The sequence below is a fragment of the Temnothorax nylanderi genome, unplaced genomic scaffold, assembly GCF_030848795.1.
Source record: "Temnothorax nylanderi isolate EJ_2023f unplaced genomic scaffold, tnyl_v1.0 TNYL_tig1069_pilon, whole genome shotgun sequence".
In the NCBI taxonomy this organism is placed as follows: Eukaryota; Metazoa; Arthropoda; class Insecta; order Hymenoptera; family Formicidae; genus Temnothorax; species Temnothorax nylanderi.
Genome location: NW_027250131.1, coordinates 3,459 through 15,611, shown reverse-complemented (window position 1 = coordinate 15,611; position 12,153 = coordinate 3,459). Strand labels below are relative to the sequence as shown.

Sequence of the window (12,153 nt, the reverse complement as noted above, 5' to 3'; positions counted from 1 at the left end):
ATAGCAAAAAGTCTGATGGCTTCTGCCCACAGGACGCGGAAACGCTTGCCGCGCGGCAAGAAGCGACGCGGTAGCCAATAATGAACTTTTGGTTCTTACGGAAAAGCAAAACGTTGATTGGCTACCGCATCGCTTCTTGCCGCGCGGTAAGCGTTTCCGCGTCCCGTGTACAGGAATCATGAGACGAAGCTGAAGTCTGAAACATAAAGAAGCTTAGTTTGAAACACAAAGAAGACTGTGATGAGTTAAAACTTGATAGTTTTTATACGTTAAAAAATTTTCCTTTTTGTTTGTATAGGTTTGGTGTACTTATTGGCCCATATTTTTCTCAACTCTCTTTTGTCGATAAAAGCGCGCATTTATATTTGAAATGCTATAGTTTATGTTACGTATACTATATCATCTCAGAAATAAAAGCGCGCTTTTATCGCTAAAAAAGAGTTGAGAATATGGACCATTATATATACATTAATACTATTACTTAATAACTATTTTTTAAGAATAATATGTATATTAGTCTAGATTTAATGATCGATGTTTTTTTCAACCTCGCCCGTCCCTATTAGCTAGTACTGGCTGCTTCGGCTAGTTTTAATCTTTGAATATTTGAAGGAACCGAGAAAACGCGTTTCCGCTGGCGATTTGGCGATATTTTAGCGATTTTTCAATTTATTTTAGCGATTTTTGGCGATTTCAGAATTTCTAGAGAAGTTTGTAAAGTTGGCGCTTTTTGGCGATTTGGGTGACCTCTAGTGGCGTTTTGAGACTTGGAATATCTGGCAACCCTGGCTCCCATTGCGTAACAATGGGGCCAGAACCCCGCGAGCACAGCGGTGTGCGACGGACCCACGGCCGGCCCACCCCCAGAGGACCCCACAACCGACGGCAACGGGCACCCCAAAACAAGACAAACAGAGAGGGCAGGCGCAAAAAGTACGAGGAACGCGAGACCGCCCCCAGGCCACCAGCCCCCCAGGGATCCGGGAGTATCGCCCCCAGGCGACACGCCGGACCCCAGGAGGCAGGAAGCCCGCCAGCGGCCGGCGCCCAGCCCCCCCCCTCCCAGGGGAAACCGGAAGCGATCCCGCAACGCACGCCGCAACAACGCATTCCATCCGACGCAGCGCAGTCGCACGATCATACGTCGCAATCGCAATCCTAAAGAGCGCGGTCGCGCAGTTGCAGCTATTAATATATACCGCATTAACCCTTCGAAATTATGTTATCGAATTACGAAATATGATACATTTTAAATGTAAAGTATATAAGAAAACGCAAGTAAAAAAAAATATCACAATAATATCGGGGGGCCCATTCGTATGGAGCCTTAAACCAAATTCGCACACTAGCGAAATCTATCACGCAATTGTGTTCCGTATTTACATTTCGCGTCTTATAAACTAATTAACATATACATACTTGTAAAATAGCAAACACAATCTTAACCTAAGCAGTCGTTGTGTCGTTTCGGGGAGGCGGACCTTTCACGAAACATGTATCGGAGGAGCCAAGACGGTGGTTACCAGCGCAGATTACACAGTGAGGTTGTGACCGGAACAACGAATGGAATGATAAAATATCAATTCTTAGCCACTTACTACTTGGGCTGAATTTACGGTCGCCACTGTATTTTCAGGCATCAATACAGAAAGCCTATGTAACTGCGTTGCCCCGTCCTTCCTTCTCAGCAAGATGGCTGTCGTTTCTACGTCGCGGACGTGTTCAAGGCCGTCGGCCACGCCCTTGTTAAGCGAAGCGTAATATACGGAATATCGGATAGGATGTTCACTGTGGTCGCGAATCAATATTTGCTTGTTTATTATAAACAAATAACAATTTATTAATACTGGTCGTACAGCAATCTCTACTCGCGGACGTATTCGCTCGATCGCGTGGAATTACGTCGAGTCTTCTCGAACCGCCGCTATCTTCGTATGCACGGATCGTAATGATCAATAAGCGCAATAGGATTTCCCGTATCACGCACTTACCGTCTCTACAATTGTATCAATCACGCTACTGACGCTAGCGGATAACGGGATAAGACTTCCGGATTCGATTATTAAGCGTAACCGTTGAACGTGTTAACGCACCGAAAGCTCGCGAAAGACTCCGGGAGGAACGGGTCGAGTTCTCCCACCTCAGACTCACGCATGCGCTGAGTCTGCATTTAAGGCGCGCAGCCTTCGCATTGGCTGTTCGTACCTCGGGGTGTAGATGGTACGATTCCATCTGCACTTCGCGCACCGAGTCGTTGTTGGGACTCGGCACCTAATCGAGAGATGCTACACTAAAGTGCAACGGCGTGAATTGGCTTTCGCACTCGCGTGAACCAAACACGTCGCTGCATGGTGAATTTCGCGCAAGCGAACGAAAAGTCACTCGATTTGCACCGAGTGACTCTCAACGTCACAACAGACGAATCCTATGAAACCAGGTAAGTATACAGGTAAATCTACCCATTTCTAATTCTCCTCTTTCTTTCAGGTACCCAGGATCGCTATGGAATCGTCTCATCTAATCACCGACATTGGCGTAATAAAGGTAAGTATCAAAGGTAAGTATATCGCGATTTAAATCTATCGCACGTGTAATTATATAATAATAGGTTCTTAAATCGACAGGGAATAATGTAAAAGTACTAAAATCGACATCAAATAGTTAAATCGGCTGAAGTCCGTCTTAAAGTGTAGAAAGTTCACAAAGGTGTAACAAAGTGTAACTGAATATAATCAAAATTAATGTAAAATGAAATATAAAATAAATCTTTGCCGGGAATGACTCCATTTGGCTGTTCTCTACGCTGCAAAACGTAATTATTAATGATAAATTGAAAATCTAATGAATTTAAGAAAATCCGCACCCAAAGTGCTAAAGAGTGTATCAAAAGTGTAATGCCGTCGCTGGCTCGTCTCGCACGCTTATTCTAAGACGTCGAGTGTAGAAAGTGTAAAAAGTGTTGCACCTTTCGGTGACTTCGTCTCGCATGCATGTTTTCAACAAGTGGGTGTAGAAGGTGTAAAAAGTGTTGCACCTTTCGGTGACTTCGCCTCGCACGCTTGTTCTAAGTCGTCGAGTGTAGAAAGTGTTGTAAGTGTAATAAAAGTGTAGAGCCGTCGTTGGCTCGTTTCGCACGCTGAATCTAACGATACAGGTGTAGATGGTGTAAGAAAAGTGTAAGGAAAGTGTAAACGTTTGAGACGTGTTAAAATATGTGAATTTTAATGAAATAACCAGAGATATAATTCTTTGACCAAACTGACTTTAGTATCGAAGATTCTTAACTCGACGTTTCTTAATGAAATACTCGGGAATTCGTCCCGCTCGTTGTCAATGTAAGTAATATCATTGAAAATAAAATGTTTAATATAAAATATGTCGTATTATCGACGCTGGCTTAACATTAGAATGAATATAAAATGAATCATTTGACTCGACTGTCACTCGCGGATCAATCGTGGATCGACTCCGATGTTTAAGACTAATATGTAAAGTGTGAATAGTGTGAAAAGTGTTAGGATTATATCCGTATCTGGGAAGCTTGTGAATAGCGGGAAAAATATTATAAATGAAATGGTTAGATATTCTTTAAACTTCATGGTGAATAATTTAAGATAGAAAATAAGGTTCTGACTTTACTTTATATGAATATGTTAATAGAAGAATGCAAATTATTGCACTAGCAAATAAAATAAACATGAATACTAATATTATTATTCTGAATTTATCTGCGTCTATTGTTAATTAATTTATATGTACTTTTAACGTGAACTTGTCACTTTGTGAATTAAAATATAATTGAGTATTTGGGAACTCGGGAACTTTGGTATCGTAGGTAAGTGAGGTGTGATTTCTTATCTTTATGTTTTTTATTGTATAAAAGTGTATCTGAGGTGTCACTGGTGTAAAAGTGTAACTCTTTGTGTTACTTATAATTAATAATCGCGTATTAAATTTAATCAGAATTGGCTCTTTGCCCTTAAAGTGTAAAATCTCTAAGTGTACCTTTTCGATACGTCACGCTTATAGTGTATTATTATAAAAAATAGAATATTGATATAATCTTTTTTCACACAATAAAATAATAAATAAAATATAACGTTTACAATATAAACTTGCGCCCTATAGGCTCTCGTAGATCATCTCCTGTGATTCGGCTGCACTCGGCTGCTGCTCCCCCTGCACCTCGACCACTATCGGCTGGCTCTGCACCTGCCTGGCCGTTCCCGGGCTGTGCGCCCACCTGCAACAGTTGCTGCACCTCCTCGTCAGGATCTAACCCGCCTAGGTCAGGATTGACCTGGCTGTCAACCTCGCAAAGGCCGCTATCTGCCTCCGCCAAGGTCTCGCTGCACTTTTCGGGCCCTGGTGTAGTTGCCCTTTTCCGTTTGCACTCTTTGTACCTGGTGTTCGTCCTGGGACATGTCTACCGTCTCCAGGGATGATTCCCGGCTTATCTGGGAAACGGGTGGTTTAGCACTCGATTCCAACGTCTCTCCTTACAGTCTCCAATACGGTGGTCGCGAAAACCGCACCGAAAACAATTTCCAGTGCGGTCTTCCGGGAATTGACAATTATTTCGCACGTGGCCGAAGCGCCAACACTTAAAACACTGTACTGGCCGAGCAGCCAGTAGTTCGACCCGTGCGGTTGTCCAGCCTAACCTTGCAACCGATGCCTAAAGTCCAGACGGTAGCATCGCCCTCATTGGAACTACTACTGAAGGGGAAAGCAGCAGCGCAAATGTCAGCTAGGAAGGAGACGACTCTAACCAAGGAGACGGTGAAAACCAAGGCCGAGAGAAAATCCACAGATCCTAGAATGACCACATCCACCCCTATTCCCGAAAATAAATATCCTAATAAAAATAACGATAAGTTGGATACGAGTTCTGACGCCGATACAACGATTCCTATCGAGGACACTGATCCAGAGGATGCGGAAGAACAGCTGATCCAATGTAGCCAGCAGATACAGCCTGATGACGAAGCAGCAGCCGAGTCTCAAAACGAATAAGGTTGGTCGAAGGGCTGAAACTTCCTTATATGATTGTGATATTAGAAGCGTTAAGGTGCATTTTCACGTGCCGCTGAAACTGATCGTTTGAGCGACAAAAATGATCACGTGACGACTTTTGTCGCTAAACTATTACAGCGGCAGCTTGTGCACATGAAAAAAGATTGCAGCGACAAAGTTGTGTTGTAGAAAGCAATAATGGCAGCTTCCAAAAGAAAAAAATATTATAATTGGATATCTAATTGTAATCAAATAATTCGACGAAAACGTCAAATACAATTTGAAAATGATATCGTTTTTGTTATATTGCTATCGACATATCAGAAACAAAAAAGACATTATTCAAAAAAAAAGTTTTGGGTCGCACCACTTTTTCAAAATCATAATAAATATGGATTTTACAAAGCGATTTTACCGAATGTGAGATTAGAAAGTGCAAGATTTCTGAATTATTTTCGTATGTCATCAACGCAACTGGAAAATTTACTACAAATTGTTGGACCGAAACTTCAAAAGCAGACACATATTAGAGAGCCTGTCAGTGCTGAAGAACGTTTGTGTTTGACTCTAAGGTTTGTTTTATTACATTTTTTAAAATAATTGCATAAAAATATGAAAGCAATGCATTAGACAATACAAGCTATAAATGATTTGACTTATATAGTTATCTTTCACATATTATAGATATTTGGCTTCTGGCGACTCAATGGTATCAATATCATACCAGTAGGATGTACAACAATAAGTAATATTATATCCGAAACATGTGAAGCAATTTGGAACATGTTGTGTCCAGTTGTCCTTCCATCATCTTTAACAAAGGAAGATTGGCTGCGTATTGCAGCAGATTTTGAAAATTAATGCAATTTTCCTCATTGCATTGGTGCCATCGATGGAAAACACATTGTTATTCAAGTATGTATTTTTATATTATTATAAAGTCATTCAATTTGACAATATTTGCATTCAGTTTTACACCTCTGATTTGCAAATTGAACGCAACTATTATAATAATGTATACTTATAATAATGTACTTTTTCAGTGTCCTGCTAATGCTGGCTCTACATATTATAACTATAAACACAGCCATAGTGTTGTTTTAATGGCAATATGTGATGCCAATTACTTATTCATATTTGTCGATATTGGAGCCTATGGAAGACGCAGCGATGGTGGTATTTTTAGAGAATGTCAGTTTGGCAAAAAATTTGAACAAAAAAAGCTAAATGTACCAAATGCAGAGACTGTTTTTGAAAATGGTCCCATACTACCATATTGCCTCGTTGGAGATGAAGCATTCCCTTTGAAGGAATATTTGTTGCGACCATATCCAGGAAGGGGCGGATTAAATAAAGAAAAAAATATATTTAACTATCGATTGAGCCGTGCCAGGCGCACTATTGAAAATACATTTGGTATTCTTGCCTCTCAGTGGCGAATATTAAGAAAACCAATAATCAGTAAAGTAGAAACTGCAGAAAAAATTGTGCAAGCCATTGTGTGCTTGCATAATTGGTTAAGAAAGCAAGACATAAACACTAATGAATATATATCTGCAAGTATAATTGATCATGTAGATCATAATGATTTTTGTACTGCCTATCGTGAAATTCGTCGTACAGGATCATATATGAGTACTAAATCAAGTATAAAAATAAGGGAAAAGTTTTGTACATACTTCAATAATGAAGGATCTGTACCTTGGCAAAATGATTATATCTAAATATGTTTTTCAAAATACAAAAAATATGTAGCCTCGCATATAATTCTTTATATATCTAGATATATTCGCTATTGTTTATAAGCATTAACAATAAAGAATGTTGCAAAATAATTGAAAAAGACGTTTACTTGTTATTTATATTATTTATTATTTTATATAAAAATAAAAGTATAGACTATATTGCATGAACATGTTTATAATAGTATTACTTAGTAATATAAACTGTAGAACATAGGAAACGTTTTATATCACATATCACAAGTACAAATAAAAAACTTAAAAATAAAAGACTATATTGCATGTACATGTTTATAATAGTATTACTTAGTAATATTAACTCCATAACATAGGAAATGTTTTATATCACATATGACAAGTACAAATAAAAAAATTAAAAATAAAAGACTATATTGCATGTACATGTTTATAATTAGTAATATAAACTATAACACAGAAAACATTCTATGGCCCGTTTCTATCATCCACGGTTAACTTTAATCTTGGGTTAAACTATCTTTGTCTTTTTTAAAGAATGTATCTGAAAAAAACAAAGATATTAAGATAGTTTAACTTGAGGTTAAAGTTAATCGCGAATGGTAGAAACGGGCCTTTATCACACATAAAAATATGAAAAACTTAAGCTTAACAAGTATGCTTAATTAAGTAACAAACACTTAACATGTTTGATAATGCATTGCAAAAACTTTTTCAAGAAATATTTTTTATGAGCTCATACGTTAGTTGAAAAAGTTTCTGCGCTGTATCATCCAATATGTTTCGTGGAAGTTTTCTCAGTCTTGTTTCCACTACAGCTACAATTGCGTCCACTTCATCGTTTTCTGGAGGATCAGGTAAAACAATGGGTGCCTCCGTATTTCTTTTACAGAAAGCATCAGCAATTCTCTCCAGAGCTGAATTATCTTTTTTATTATTGCTTTGTTTTCTCGTTTCTAAAAAAAATGTTTACATATAATATATATATATATATATATATATAGATAATATATGTAATATTATATTTATTTATAATGAATTAGATTAAACATACTTTCTTGTTTATTTTGTTCCACATCTGTAGAACTGAGAACTGAGTCTTCATCATTACTATCTACGCTGCATGATACATTTGATTTTGTTCTATTATAACAGTTAAAATGTTAATTTCCAAAAATCTGTTATGTATATGTATATATATTTTTTCACATTGTTTTATTTCTATTGTTTTATATTATTTCTATTATTGTTTTATATTATTGTTTTATTTTATATTTTATGTTGACATTCTACTATAAGTATTGTTCTGAAAGAACGATATAAAAAAATACTCACTGTTTTTGTAGGCATGAGTCACGCAAAAACGATAAATTATCGTAGTGTTGCCATTTGCTCATTTTAGCAGGTCTTTCTGAACCACTAGCCAACGATTCATTGCTAACAATTCTTCTGTATGTATCATGCAGGGATTTAAACTTTGTCTTTGCTTCTTTGTCCGACAGTTTTCCTGGAAAACATCATATGTTACAATCAAATTTATATTAATAATTATTGAGTTGCATACTATTCCTATAATTATTTTATTATTGAATGAATATTTGCTTACCATTTAATGCTTCAGAAATTTCTTTCCATAATTGTGCCGTTGCTTTTCTGCTACGGAGTGACAAATCCAATTGTGGATTCCATAATGCTTTGCGTGCCTGTACTTCTAAAATTAATTGTTCTTCTAATTCTAGCAACTCCTGCTTTTCTGTAATACTTAACTTTTCCTTATATTTTTTCTTTTATTTGTTATGTTTTCTAAACTTTCTTGTACCGTTACTTCTTGATCATCAATTGCACTTCTTCTTAAAACACTTCCATCTTCTACAAATTATTACATGATATTGAATATTCTTTTAAATTTCTTTAAATAAATAAGTTATTTATTTATACTACTTTTACATACCGCACACCGGATAAAAATAATAAGTATTTGGGTCAGTATTGTTGAGTTAGGAGGTCAGGATCGAAAAGGAAGAAGTGTCCAAAGCATTGAAGCTTATATTCCTTAACAATACTTATAACTTTATTGATGACTTCTACATCACCTCAAACACGTCTGTACTCTATTCGCACACGCTTCGGGTGAATGTCTGTATTCGTCTGAATCTTTCCTCCTGTACGCAGCTCGGCCCTACCCTACTCACACTCTCTAGTCGTGCTGCGCACGCACACACACACTCTTACATACGTGCTTCTCAGCAGCTAATCACGTGTAGCATGAGAATTATCTATACATACTTTAACACACCTCCTTAATTTTCATGCTACATATTTCAATACATTAGTTTTTATTCATTTGTCGTACCTACATTCTCAGAGTTTTCTTATAACCTATTAATATTTCTTTGGCTTTTACTTAAATTATTTTCAAGAGTAGTCTTAATTTTTCAAATTTATTTTTTCCTAGGGCTTTCGTTAGAATATCTGCTAGATTAATTTCTGAGTCTACTTTAACGATTTTTATAATACCCTTTTCATAACATTCATTCACAAAATGATAATGTACTTCAATGTACTTTGAATTTTTTGTCAAATTTCCATATTTTGCGATCGAGATGGCTCCAGAATTATCTTCGTAAATATTTACCGGCTTTTCAATTTTCACGTTAAAGTCTTTCAACAAGTTTATTACAACCTTGATTTCACTCACTAATTCTGATAACGCTACGTATTCAGCGGCTGTTGACGATTTTGTCACACTGCCCTGTTTTCTCGATTTCCAATAAATCACATTTCCAAATATTCTTATAACATATCCCGTCGTGGATTTCCTATCTATCTTGTCCCCCGCCCAGTCAGCGTCAACGAAACAATCCATAATTTCTCCATTTAATTTCCTTTTGTATGTTAATTTAAGATTCATCGTTCGGTACAAATATTTTAAGATTCTTAATGCGTATTTAAAGTGTGTTTTCATCGTAACTATTTTGAAATCGGCTTAAGTAATTTACACTGTAACTCACATCTAATCTGGTACATGTGCTTATGTACAACAGAGCTCCAATTAAATTTCTGTATTTAATATTATTTGAAGCTGACTGTGCGGGCTCTAAACTTAAGTTCTGTTCCATCGGTGTACAATATAATTTCGCTTGTTCAATACTATATTTTCTCGCTAACGACTCGATATAATCGCCTTGGTCTAATGTCATTGTACCTTTCTTATAATCATATTCAATATTTATTCCCAGATACGTTTTTACTTCACCTAGATCTTTCATAGAAAATTTACTCGACAATTTACTCTTAATTTCATCAATTCTTTTTTTATTTTTCCCACAGATCAATAAATCATCTACAAATAAAATTAAATAGATCGTTTCGCCCTTCTCATGTTTTATGTATAGACAATAATCATTTTTACTTCTTTCAAACCCTAATTTTTGTATGAACTCATCAAAACATTCGTACCAAGCTCTCGGGCTTTCTCTCAATCCATATAATGCCTTTTCTAATTTATATACTTTTCCTGAGTTATCGTCGTATCCTAGTGGTTGTTTCACAAATACTTCTGATTTTACAGCTCCATTTAGAAATGCTGTTTCTACGTCCATTTGTATGATCATTAATCCAAATTGACAACAAAATGACAATAACAACTTTAATGTTTGAATTCTAGCCACTGGAGAATACAAGTCTTCCAGTACTTCTTTTTGTTGGAAACCTCGTACTACTAATCTTGCTTTCTTTTTATTATCAGATTTATTTGTGAACACCCATTTTAAATCTAGAATTTTTTTATTTTGCGGCTTCTCAACCAATTTCCAAGTTTTATTTTTATTTAAGCAATCTATTTCTCTGTTCATTGCTTCATTCCATAAATCATAATCACTACTTTTCAAAGCTTCTTCATAAGTTAAAGGACTATCTGCACTAACTACGTTTACATAGATGCAATTTGAATTTACAAAATCACCATATCTCTCTGTTTTTTTCTTTTCTCTAGCTGACCTTCTTAGTTCATTTTCTAATTCATCAACCGTATCATCAGATCTATTACTCAAGTTTCTAGTCTTTTTACCTTTATTTTGACCGTATTCATTTTCCTTGTTTTGAATCTTAATATTTTTACCATTCTCAATATTTTCACCTGATTCAGAGCTTTCATTACATTTTTCAGATTCATCGTCACTTTCATCTATACCTTTAAATCCGATTAAATTTTCATGTTCTTCAACTATATCCACATGTCTTGTTACAATTATTTTGTTGTTAATCAAAACTCTGTATCCAGCGTTTTCATATCCTAGAAGTATTCCTACATCAGCTTTTCTATCCCACTTTGAATCTCTTTTTATTTCGGGTACTCGTGCAAAAACTTTACTTCCATACAATCTTAAGTTTTTAATATTCGGTTTTTCTCTAAAGAAGATTTCAAAAGGTGTTTTATTTTCTACTGTGTTTGTTATTGTTTTATTTTTCAAATAAGCTGCGGCTTTAATAACTTCTGGCCAATATCTATTATGTACTTTAGATTCTGACAACAAACATCTAGCTGAATTCATAATTGTTCTATTATATCTCTCAGCTGTTCCATTCAGCTCATGTGTGTAAGGTGGACATGGTTCCAAGAAAATTCCTTTATCTCTAACTAAGTTAAACATTTCATTGTTCATATACTCTTTGCCGTTATCGCATCTCAGTCTTTTAATTCTTTTGCCAGTTAAATTTTCTACTCTATTCATGTAATCAATAAAACAATTATGAACTTCAGATTTAGCTTTTATAGTATACACTAACGCACATTTACTATAGTCATCAATAAATGTTAAGAAGTATTTAGATCCATCAAAACCTGTCGTATAATGTGGCCCATTTAAATCAGTATGAATTAATTCTAAGACTTCTTTTGCTTTATTTCTGTTATTTTCAAATTTCAAATTGTGCATTTTATTTTGTATGCAAGTTCCACACTTCAAAAATACTGGTTCTAATTCTGCTGGCATTCCCTCTACTAATTTGTTTTTACACATATTATCCAAATATTGAAAATTTACATGTCCTAGAAGTCTATGAAATCTTTCCTTTTGTGTCATTTTTTCTACATTACCAGCGTAAGACTCCTTTCTTTCTATTATACTACTTATTTTGTAAAGACCATTCTCTTTAAACGCAATCCCTATCAATTTTCCATACTCATTATATATTTTTGATGTTTTTCCTATTGAAATAATTTTATTCGCGTCTGTTACTTTGGCATAACTAATTAAATTTTTATCCATCTCTTTGACATAAAATACATTGGATATTGTTATTTGTTTTCTTACTCCATTTACTATAAAATAGGTCAAGACTTTACCAACTTTTGTGCCCTTTAAAATTCTACCATCTCCTACTTTCACATTTATTGGTTTCTTTAGATCTATGTATT

General features: G+C 35.5%; 1 long non-coding RNA gene and 1 pseudogene across 1 annotated transcript; one reads left to right on the top strand and one right to left on the bottom strand.

Moving 5' to 3' along the window:
• The first annotated feature begins 5,207 nt into the window (after window positions 1–5,207).
• On the top strand, window positions 5,208–6,740 carry LOC139786539 (putative nuclease HARBI1; annotated as a pseudogene).
• Window positions 6,741–7,002: 262 nt separating this feature from the next.
• LOC139786543 (uncharacterized) lies at window positions 7,003–8,337 on the bottom strand. Its single transcript, XR_011722336.1, has 3 exons — window positions 8,070–8,337; window positions 7,789–7,877; window positions 7,003–7,690 (listed from the first exon to the last, which is right to left on the bottom strand). It is a non-coding gene; the product is annotated as an uncharacterized lncRNA (long non-coding RNA).
• Between the last annotated feature and the right edge of the window lie 3,816 nt (window positions 8,338–12,153).